The following is a 12,616-nucleotide window of genomic DNA, read 5'->3' as shown; positions in this document are numbered from 1 at the left end:
TGTTATAATGTAAATATTTTTAAAACTTTATCTCAACTGTTCAATTGAACAATGTAAATACTGTATAGTTACCAACCTTTGACATTAATTTTTGGTTACAAACATTGACGCCGAACACTACACCTTTTCTCCCTTAATTGTTATATGTAAATATTTTTAAACTTTTTATTTTCCTACGATTGCGTCAACTGTTTCTCCAGAGCACCACTGCTGAACTCTACTAGTTAATTTTAGGCATTGGTGCTGACTTTTCATCTATAAACCTATATGTTCAACCATCACTTTTGTACAACTATTTCCCATACTTAATTTTTGTATGTGTATTAATAATATGTATTCATTTGTACATGTCAACTACTAACCAGTTACCTGATTTTTTACCTTGAGGTGATATTTTGACTGATGATGCCCTCAATGAAGGGCGAAACATATCTCAAGTAGAATCAATAATAAATTCCTAATTTATAAAATTTAATGTATTGAATAGGTGGAAAAAACAAACCTTTTAGCATCCTACATTCGGTATCTTCAATACGGATAACAATGATTTTTATCACTTGCAATGTACATGCATCACGAGAAAACGGCTGAAGAGAATTTAATTAAAATCGGTATGTAGAGTCGGGGAATAAATCACTACAATCTAGGTCATAAATAATTTTATTTGCGCTGAGTGAAATGGTAGTTTAGGAGAAGGCCTAAAATTTAATTCTCAAATATTTATGATATTAGTGGTCGTATCTTAATGAAATTCGGTATGCAAAGTCGGGAAATAAGTCGCTATAATCTAGGTGATAAATATTTTTTTCACGATGAGTGAAATGGTAATTTAGGGGAAGGCCTAAAATTGAACTTTCAAATATTTGTTATTAGTGGTATTATCTGTTCGTCGTGCTGACCACACGACACCTCGTAATCTGCAGGCCTTCGAGCTGAGTAGCGGTCACTTGGCCGGCCAAGGCCCTTCAAGGGCTGTAGTGCCATGGGGTTTGGTTTGGTTTGGTCTTATGTGAACGATAATCAGTAGGCAAAGTCTGGGAATAAGTCGCTACAATCTAGGTCATAAATAACTATATTCACGCTGAGAAAAATAGTACGGTAGTTTAGGGGAAAGCCTAAAATTTAATTCTCAAATATTTACGTTATTAGTGGTCGTATCTTAATGAAAATCGGTATACAAAGTCGGGGAATAAATCGCTATAATCTAGGCCATAAATATATTTTTTTTCATACTGAGTGAAATGGTTGTTTAGTGGAAGGCCTAAAATTTAATTCTCAAATATTTATGTTATTAGTGGTCGTATCGATAAATACTACACAACTAAAGTTATATAGTATTAAATTTCCGGTCATTTATATCTTATACCTTGTTACCGTACCGGTTATGATCACAGAGATATTCATGTATTTGTATTTTGGTTACTAAGTCCGTATCAGCGTCGGGTCACGAGGAAATGGGTAAACAGATTTTAATGAAAATCGGTATGTGAAGTCGGAGAATAAGGAACTATGGTCTACGCTATAAATAATTTTATAAAACGCCCTAATATCACAGAGTAGAATGAAAAATACATGTGTAGGCCTGCAATATAGAAAGCTCATAAAACTGATCAACAATAACATTACATCGACCATTGTTTGTTGTGATGTTCTTTGTGTCTTCTGTTGCCACTCATCTGCGATAGATAAGAATTACTGCTGTGTACCGAGTATTTTTTTTTAAATTTGCTCTATGTCGCACCGACATAGATAGGTCTTATGGCGACGATGGGATAGGAAACGGCTAGGAGTGTGAAGGAAGCGGCCTTGCCTTAATTAAGATACAGCCCGAGCATTTGCCTGGCGTAAAAATGGGAAACCATGGAATACCATCTTCACGGCTGCCGACAGTGGGGTTCGAATCCACTATCTCCCGGATGCAAGCTCAAAGCTGCATGCCCCTAACCACATGGCCAACTCGCCCAGTCGTACCGAGTGTAACAGCCTGCTTGAATATTGAGGGAAGTAGCTGGGGAGGTAGATAACTTTGTTCTTTAGCATGGCATTCCTCTGGTTCATGAATTTTCTGATACTACTGATACGTAACACACTGGTTCATCATAGCATTCGAACTATCCAATCCCTACTCTGAGGCACTGATTGGAAAGAACGGCGTGCATTTTTAATAGAATAATGGCAGAATAGTGTTCTGGCTGTCTGCGGCCTGGTCATTCCAGCTCTGGAACTTTGTACTGTCAGATTGGCACTGTAGTACTGTTCGTAAAAAGTGAGAAAATGCGTGGTTTTTCATTTGTTCGAGTATTTTATATGATAACATTGCTTATAATCACTACTCTCCTACTGAAATGTTTGTAATGATCTTTGTTGACTTCAGTTAGGAAAACCACAAGGTCAGTTTTTCTGAGAATCCTGTAGCGATGCACGGGTACATCAGCTAGTGCTGTATAAACGAGCAGATGATTTTCAATGACCATGAGCATTTTGCTCATATAGCGACCACTGGCGGGTTAATGGAGGGAAATGCGTTAAAATATGTAGGCCTAGTCCTTTCTCCCCCTGGTTCTTTTTCAATGTAATGGGTGGCTGGTTCTTTATTTCATTAATGTAATTCTTAATATAACCATTACTGAGTGCTATGGTGTATATGTTATTGATTTATTTTCTGTAATCTTTACTGGAAAGAAGAATGTTAAGAGCTCTGTGAATCATACTGTGAAAAGCAGCTTTTTTAAATGGGTACTTGGGTGAAAGGAATCTTTTCTAATGATGTTTATTGTTTGGGTGAGTTTTCTGAAAATATAGGCCTATTTCAAAAAATGTTTATTCCTTGTGATTTTGAGATCTGGAAAATTTATTGTTTTGTTCATCTCTAATGCAAGTGTAAATTCTGTATGGGGATATGAAGTGCTGAGTTGGTCATGTATGACTGTACTATCAGTTAATATTTTTTTAACTGTTAGGTTCTTCAGTCTGCGAAAACTAATTTTGAGTAATAAATTTATAAACCCGGTATCTGGAAAAAAAGAAAATGGTGACAGTATTGAACTTGAAAAAGAAACAGCTTAATTAAAATAAAATGACATGTTTCGTTCTTGAATAACCAGTGGCGGTGGGCTCTCAGGAGCACATGAACACCCAGTTCTAACGCATATCTACGCATTCATGGATACCGGTAATTCAAAATTGTTTCCTTTTCTTTCGACCTGATTTAGTCAATCGGTCGAAAGCATTCGACTTATATCGAAGCTCCGCTACACTGACAGCTGTTCGTTTCGACTGACAATCCCAGGGCGCACACTGGAGATTTTGCTACGAGCCTCAAGACTATACGCATGCGCATGGAGATGACGTCATGGTTGACGCACAGATATTTCCATAAGCGAGGAGCACGGTAAGGAATGTGCCTTTCCGTCTACAACCACCCTCAGACCAGAGATAGTATTACAGTCGACCACAAGGGTCCGACACTTCCCCTGTTACTGTTGGCGACAGCTCCCAGAAGTTACTATTGCATTACATCGCCGGAAGATTTCGCTACTAGCTAATTCTGAACAGGTGTTCGTAATCACGGGAACATAAAGCCAGAGCCTCAGCCAACGCCTGAACGACTCAGCCCGGCAGTCGTAATTTTAGTTTTCTTGTACACACACAGATTAGTCTCGGAAAAATGCATCCTCGGTTATAAGGGTTCCACCATATTACGAGTAGAGAAGCAATCATACAAGGAACGTTTAGTGAAATGATTTCAGTAAGTGATTTTATATTTATTTGCATTCTACTTTGGTATATTTGAGACGTGAACACACGTTTTGTTGTGAACCCCCTGAAAATTTGGTCACGAACCGCCACTGTGAATAACATCATCAGATTCTATTAAATCACTCTCAAATATTTAGAAGTTTATAAACATTTATGTTTATTTCTGTTTAAATATTTATGAACTGGAAATCTGGATCATATCTTAATGAAGTCCTCCTTTGTCTTCTATTTCACCAGTCAACTGCATAAATTACGAGGGTTTGATTCAATGGCCACCCCGACGGATATTCAGAGAATAATGATAGCAGCTAATATACTTAGACAGCTATGGCCAACAGAGAAATCAATGGGGCAATGATCACCAGATTTATGTCATCAGTCTTACTACAGACAACAATAACCAGCTCAACCAGAACACCAAAATTTCCAAGGTCTGAGATCCAAGGATAACCAAAGAGTGAATGTGAGCTCACACTGAATTGTTTCGTTGGCAGCAATTCAAACACAAGCTCTCCCTGTAGCCCTGATCTTGTGGTGACTACCATCTCCTCCTTCATTTGAAAAGATTCCTTGCCAGCAAGCATTCCCGCACTGACAAGGAAGTGAAAACAAAGGTTCAGGCACGGCGCAGAAGACTTCAGTGATAATAATTTTCAAAAAATTTCACAAGTTATGACAAATGTTTGAACAAAAATGGAGACTATGTGGTAATTGAAATTGGAATGATTAACCAAGAGAGATCTTTGATAATTTTCCAACTTTTTGAAATCACTTAAAAAACACTAGGTAAACAACTGATATGGAATCTGCTACCTGGGCGATGGCCCTAATTGCAGAGCAGTGGTGACTGATGAATGTTTGTAGAAATGGATGAAACATAAATTGTCCAAAAGTATTGAGTAGTTTTTATTTTATTGGAAAACAATTTTTACTTAAAAAATAGCCCTCGTAGAAGTCAAGGGTACCACTAGAGCATGAAATCGTGTGATTTCCTATACTGCCATATTTACAGCTAGAGCATTCAAACATTAATGAGAATTCGACCTACTTCATTGGCCAGCGTTGCTGTAAACTTCAATACAGCTGCAGTTCATAGGGAAATCAAAGAAGAAGGGAGGAGAGAACACGCCTTTGTGATCCCATGTTAAACATGATTACTTCTCACGACATACTGATTCTTCACATATTCAGCAGAGTATATTGAAACAACTATGGAAACTCTAAATGAGAACATCTTCAATGTGTATAGTTTAATGGATCTGAAACAAAGCACTATACAGAGTGGTCGCATTGTAAGGAGCAAAATGTTTGATAAGAATTTTAAAAAATGTTATTGCAACTAAGAGTTATATTATAATACCATATTTACGCGAATAATCCCCGCATATTTTTTTTAATTTTGAGGCACGAAATTGGGGTGCGGGTTTTATTTGCGTCAAGGTTGCCAACACGCTCCTGGCTCACCTAGTTTTCGATGCTGAGTGTACAGTTATGCTTTGTGCAACCGTAGACGGAAGAAAACTGTCCCCATATGTCATATTTAAACGGAAAATAATTCAGACTTTTAATTCTAAACTGGTTTTACATTTTTTAAATAGTACCGTATTTTACAGAGTAATTTAAATTCAAAAGAATTACGATTTCACACTATTTTCAACTATGAAAAACACTATAGACACACCGAAATGAGTCAAAGTGCGGAAAGCTACTCCTATATGTTCTATCGTGACGCGGGAAAACTTCTTATGCCGGAACTTCTTAACCGAGTTTCACTGTATATGGATAATGTAAAAATTTTATCTTTATATTTAACATAAAATAAATTCTAATGTCTTTTTTCATTCCTGTTTTAAAGTGTATTGTCCCATATCCATGTACATAATTTAATGAAGTGGCATTCTACTTATCCAAATATAGGGACACAAATTGTTCTACAAGTCCCATTCATTTTTTATAACTATCAGTTAATTGTAACTTTGTGTAAGACTTAATGTGCTTACGAACATGTTTCATTGGTTTCAATTTCCATGACAACAAACATTAGGACATGCCAAGTGTTTTTAATTTTAAATTTGATGATCACTTTTGTTATACTTGATATTATTCCTATTATGGCATCTATGGCTGAAGATGACCTCATATGTAGATGAGGTCAAAACTGATCCCACAATGATTAAAGTACAGATACAACAATTTAAGTGTATTGAATAGGTAGACCTTTCTTACCTTTGACTGTGGTCTGATAAGGCCAAATTCCATGTCGAGTGTTTGTTAACAGGCATAATTGTGTTTGCTGGCAAAGTGAGAAGTGAGAGTAGTGGTATGGGTGGGAGTGACATACCAGGGCTTAATTGGGCCTTTCTTTATTTACCAGAATATCACAAGAGAAATGTATGTAGAACTACTGCAAAATGACATTACTGTCAGAGTATGACTTCAAAGACTTATGAAGGCAGCAAGACAGAGCTCCGCCACATTATGGTATGGCAGTATGAGAATGGCTTTATGAGTAGTTTCCAAACAAGTGGACTGGACAGCAAGAGTTCTATTGAATGACTTGCAAGATACTCTGACCTAACACCACCAGATTTTTCTTTGGAGGTATTTAAGGGATTGAGTGTATAAGCATGCTATCAAAAACAAATCTCATCTGTGCCAGGTTATTATTGAGGAGTTCAATTTAATTCCCGTAGAGTTCTATAGAAAGGCATGCAAAAACATCAAATTCAGACTTTAAGCATACATCGACTTGAATTGGACTCAAGTTGATGACTATGTAAAAAGTCGGCAAACATAATATTTCTCAAATTATTTAATATACCGTATTTACCCGAATAATCCCTGCCATCGAATAATGCCCGCACCCTCATTTTAGTAAGGCTCGTTTTGATTAAAAATGAAATGAACTAAAATTTCTTCCATCGAAAGAGTAACGTAGGCATAAACAAAGATTTTGTATTACTCTGCGAGGTCCACGTGGTCCTTATGCAAATATGAACATGAAAAATTTACGGAGATGATAAAAATACATTATCACTACTATGAAATATATTTTCCATGAAAATGAGCAAGAAGACCTACTTACGTGACAGGTATTTCATTAATCTGAACTTACAATAGGCCCGATTCCCTGTAGATGGAAGATTCGTTGTCTTTTGCATCACTAGAATCCTCTCTTAATTTACTTACAAGTTCGTCACACTCCACGTGGTCTCTTTTTACTGGACAGTAACACGACCGGTGTTGGATAATTCTTTTCGTGCAGTGTAAACGCTTGAAATAGACTTGAAACCTAATGTTAGTTTTGCGATACAGTAAAACCTCGTTTTTAATAGTACCGTATTTTACAGAGTAATTTAAATTCAAAATTCAAACTTACGCTCCAGGAATTCTTCAATCACGTTACGGAGACAAAAACAGAATAATTCAGTCTCACTTAGGTTATCTCGAACACCTCCATCCCGCAATTTCAGACAACCCTGATATTCTCAATTCCACATTTATAGCATGTCACCGAAGTGTTCAAGCCCTCGCCTCGCTAGGAGAAAACGTGGACGCGTATGGAAGAATGTTACCTCCGAAAATCCTCCGTGCCTTCCCCGACGATCCTTGCCGACGTTGGCTCCTTCACGCCAAAAGATCGGAATTCGAGGAAAGCAACATTTCACGACTAATGGGATTTATTAATGACGAGGTTCAGAGTGCCTTGACCACTCAAATATACGAGGGGATTTTTCTCTAACTACTGTTTGCGTACCGACAGCAGCCAATTTCAATATTAACGCCAGACCAAGTAAGTCCAAATCTAACAACAAACGACCACCAAATTTATACTGCGTGTTCTGTGAGAATAGCGGCCATTGGGGCAAGACTGTAAGAGAATGACAAACTTGAAGGAGAGAATTGAGAAACTGAAGGCTACGAACAGATGTTTTCTATGCCTAAATCGCGGACATAATGCACGACAATGTGTTAAACGAGACAGGGCAAAGTTCAAACAATGTAAGAAACAACACCATATTTCCATCTGTGGGGACGGAGAAACTCTGCCCACTTCCGTGTGTAAAACTGACGTCTACACTCCAAACTTCACATTTCTTCAGATCGCTCGTGTATGGATAACGGGACCAACTGGAAAAAGTTAACTTACTCGATGCATTCTAGATGCCGGAAGCCAGTCGAGTTTCCTCAACACATTCTTGGCTGATTTACTCCAGCTTAAGGTTACTGACAAAAGGAATCTTGTAGTGACTTCATTTGAGACATCTTCTTGCATTACAAGTTCCAGACGACAGATAAAATTTGATATTACAGGATTTTCTACTAACGCCAACCTCAAACTCTCGGCCTTTGAAAGCAATAGTACGTATTCACGCCATCCAACAGTACCACACGACACGAATGCACTGGCACCAGTAGGTAAATTGAGACTAGCCGACCCGAAGAATTTTTCATGTGAGCTTCCCATCGAAATTCTCATCGGCGCAGACCATTATTGGAAGGTCGTGAAGATAGACCAACCATTTCGGGTAACGTCATCTTTTGTCCTCCTCCCAACGATATTTGGATGGGTCCTCAGTAAGAAGAGATCAGACAGTAGTGTCAATCAAATAACAGTCCAGCACGTCTCTCCCTCCAATGAAATAACAACCAATCAGATTTCTCATGTATCAGATGATACCTACGAATATTCTGGGAACTGGAGGCCATCGGTATCACAGAAAATCAAGAACTTGTATTGACAACTAAAGACAGTACCATTCTTCAAGTATTTCATGAATCTTATAGGATTGAAGATGGCAGAATAGTTGTAAAACTTCCCAGAAAGAAGGACGTTCTACTCTCTAACAATCTATCCATCGCAGAGAGACGCTTCTATAGCCTGGAGAAGAAGGTGCAGACAAATGAAGAATTAAAGAGTATTATCACCAATTGATGCTTAATTACATTTCGAAAGCAGGAGTAGAAATTGTTCCTGCCGACGACACAAGTAAGGATATATTTTATTTATCCCGTCACGCGGTTAAGAAAGATAGGAAAGGTAGCACTAAATTTAGAATTGTTTTTGACGCTTCCTCACATGAAAAGGATCATCCATCCCTCAGTGATGTCTTAGAAATAGGATCAAACCTGCAACCTGAGATACTTGCCACTTTGCTGTGTTTTCGGTCGCATGCTAAAGCAATCGTTAGCGACGGATGTCAGACATTCCTACAGTTGAATCTTCACGACGATGAGAGAAATTTGACTAGATTTCTTTGGTACCGGGTGCAGGTGAATAACGAAGGAAACTATGTTACGAAAGACAACATCATTACATATCGGTTTACACGCTTTCCCTTTGGACTAACTAGTAGTGCGTTTTTATTATCAGCCACTCTACGAGAGGTAGCAGCACTGAAATCAGACAGATATCCGAAGGCATCCGCCATAATAGAGAATCTACCTTTATGGATGACTTTACAGCTAATGAAGAAGACGGCAACGAGGTCATTACGCTTTACTACGAACTCAGTGCTTTACTGAAGCACATCAAGCTTCCTCCCTCGAAATGGGCCACACGTTCTATATCTCTTCGAGATATATGGAAAGGTGAAGGCCAGGATTATAAGTCAGAGACGAGTGTTTTAGGAGTGGCCTGGAATTCCATGGATGACTACATCTTTACTGATCAGTGTGATATAACAGAAATCGTCTTAGAAAAACCTGGAACTAAGAGGAACGTTCTTCGCGCAACATCTAAATTTTACGATCCTCTTGGTTTGTTCACTCCAGTCTCCATCATCGCTAAAGTTCTCTTTCAAGACATTTGGTTCAGAGGAATTGACCGGGAAGAAATATTACCATCAGATCTCGCGCAACGATGGCAGTCCTAGGCAGCAAAACTGCCCGTTTTATCAGTGTTGTATATACCGAGATGGATTGGCATATCCAAAAGACAAAAACAGTCCGAAATTCACGTGTTTTGCGACGCGTCCGAAAGGGCCTACGGAGCTGTATTATATGTGCGAACCACGACAGAGAAGTCATCCCTGATACGATTAGCTCCTGTGAAGAAAATCACACTTCTTGCATTGTAACTACTCGCCGCATTAATTGGTTCACGTCTTCTGAACTACTTCTGTAAGGCAACTGATTTCGACATAACCAAATCTGTCTTATGGAGTGACTCAACAGTTACACTTTGTTGGGTAAGAAATGATCCCAACAAATGGAAGACGTTTGTGTGTAATAGGGTGACTGAAATATTACGCTATACTACGCCGAGTTAATGGAGACGCTGTCCGGGAACCCAGAACCCAGCGGATCATCTCACCCGAGGAGTTCAAGCCGATGACTTCCTCTCACTTGATCGCTGGTGGAATGGACCAGATTGGCTGATTCAGGAACGATCTTCCTGGCCTCATGACATCAGTGACTCCGACATGACACTACCAGAAGAAATGAACTCACCCTCACAAGTTCTAGCGATAACAATGAGAGAACCATTTGTGAACGTTGAACGGTTCAGTTCCTACTGGAAAGTACTTTACGTCATGGCTTGGGTCTTTTGCTTTATCGATGTAGCGAAGAAGAAGAAGAAAAGAACACCTCACTCTTTGACAGATGCGGAACTGGAAGTTGGTCGAAACAACTGGATTCGAAAGGTCCAAAAAGAATGCTTTACCAGCGAATTGACAGCGCTTCGGAAAATGTTCCCCTTCTCTCATCATCTTCAATAGCATGCTACCACCCATTTTAAAACAATTATCTTATTCTACTTGGAGGAAGACTGCAATTCGCCGCCTTATCTGTGACAGAAAAATACCCATTACTCCTAGACGGACGTCGTCGTTTCACACAACTCTTGATTATGTAGACGCACGAAAGACTTCACCATCTAGGAGTTCGGGTCACTCTAGCAGAACTTCGCAGTAAATTCTGGATTCTGCGAGCTCGGCAGACAATCAAGAAAGTAATTCAAATATGTCTTCCGTGCAAAATAGCTCACAACGTTTCACTTCAGAAAGTAGAAGCTCCCTTACCTCTGGATCGTGTCCGAACTGTACGACCTTTCTCAGTTACAGGAATCGACTTCGCCGGCCCACTCTACATCAATGTCTGCCACCAGGTCAAGAAATCGTATATCGTATTATTCACTTGCGCTTCTACGTGCGCTGTACATCTGGAGCTAGCAACAGATATGTCGACTGATAGATTTCTGATGGCTCTTCAACGGTTTGTGGGTCGCCGTGGGTTTCCACACACCGTGTACTCAGATAACGCACAAACTTTCCATGCGGCTAACAGGGAACTAATGGAGCTCCTGACTATAATTGAAGATCCCAAGATACATCATTACTTTGCCCATCACGCTGTCACCTGTAAATTCATACCACCACGGGCGGCTTGGTGGGGAGGATGGTGGGAACGGATGATAGGTTCCACCAAACGCTGCCTCAGGAAAGTGCTAGGCCGCGCACGAGTAGACGAAGAGGATTTAAATACAGTTCTAGTGAACATCGAATCCGCCCTAAACTCACGGCCCATTGTGTGTGACGGAGACGACTGCGAAGCCTTAACACCATCCCATTTCCTCATTTGAGAAAATACTACGACTCTTCCAACAGGTCAGGAGCCAGAAACAAGGAGAGATCTAAATAAGGAGTTCCAAATGATGAAATTCACGGATGATCTCTGGCAGCGATGGAAGGAGTACCTCCTCCAACTGTGAAACTACCATGAGGTTAAGTGTACTCGCAGTGGACATTCGAAACTTCGAGTAGGAGATATTGTATTGTTACAAGACGAAGTGCTGCCCAGGTTGATGTGGAGAAGAGCTCGAATCGAGGAACTTCTCCAAAGAAGAGACGGACGGGTAAGAACAGTCATCCTGCGTTAGCCTGGTGGATCCAGAATTAGCCGACCGATAAAATTAGTCATCTCTCTGGAGAATGACCAGGGTGGGGAGGATGTTTGGGATCTTGCCTAATAACACTTCTTTTACTCCGTGAACGAAGCATCTTTGTTTGTGTTCATTTGTTTATATGTTGTCTCCGTAGGTAAAGAAAGGAATTACTACATAAAGGTGTGTTTCATTAACCTCGCCCTCTCATCAAGAATCACGACAGACAGAATATGGAGTTTACCGGAGTCCCATGGGGGTAAAAACCATATATAGGCCAAGGAAGAAATTCCAATAATTATTTAGGTCTGCCAAAGACAAGCGCCATCCTCTCTCCACAGCAGGTGCCTACAAGATCCTGTGCAGCTGCGGCCAGGTGTACATAGGCACTACAAAATGCAGCATCGCCACACGATTGAAGGAGCACAACAGACAGAGCTGGCTGGGACAAGCATACAGATCATCAGTTGCTGAACACTCGCTGCTAACAGGCCATGAAAGTTAATCTAGTGGTATTTCTTGTAACATTTTCTTTCCACGGAACTGCTTTTTAGTCTTGTTGTTGTAGTTGTTGGGTAATTATGTTTAAACCTTACTTTATTATCACTTATAATGTTAAGCTAGTAGTAAGCTCAACCTATAGTTTTGTAGGCCATAGTGTTAAGCACTGGAAATACTTCAGTTGTGTGTGAATTTGTATATGATGATGCTGGATTTAGAATGTTAAACTAGTAGTATTTCTTGTAATATTTTCTTTCCATGGAATTGCTTGTTGTTCTCTTGTTTGTTTGTTGTTGTTCGGTAATTACGTTCACTTTATTATTACACTACCGGTACTGTAAGTGACCACTGTCACCGGGATATTTCCCATTTGAGATGTACTTGTTAATAATAATAATTACATACAGTACAGCGACACCAAAGTACTGTGTCTAATCATGCCCGGCTACAGAGGGAAGCCATTGAGATCAC

The 12,616-nt window shown here is 39.5% G+C and overlaps 1 protein-coding gene across 2 annotated transcripts in view; it reads right to left on the bottom strand.

Annotated features, from left to right (window-relative positions):
- LOC136862894 (protein SSUH2 homolog) overlaps positions 1-12,616 on the bottom strand; it is a 744,003-nt gene that overhangs the window by 25,525 nt on the left and 705,862 nt on the right. The gene's annotated exons all lie outside the window — the stretch shown is intronic.

This window comes from Anabrus simplex, chromosome 2 (genome assembly GCF_040414725.1).
Source record: "Anabrus simplex isolate iqAnaSimp1 chromosome 2, ASM4041472v1, whole genome shotgun sequence".
In the NCBI taxonomy this organism is placed as follows: Eukaryota; Metazoa; Arthropoda; class Insecta; order Orthoptera; family Tettigoniidae; genus Anabrus; species Anabrus simplex.
The sequence above is the reverse complement of the archived record's forward strand: the minus strand, read 5'-3'. Positions and strand labels throughout refer to the sequence as shown.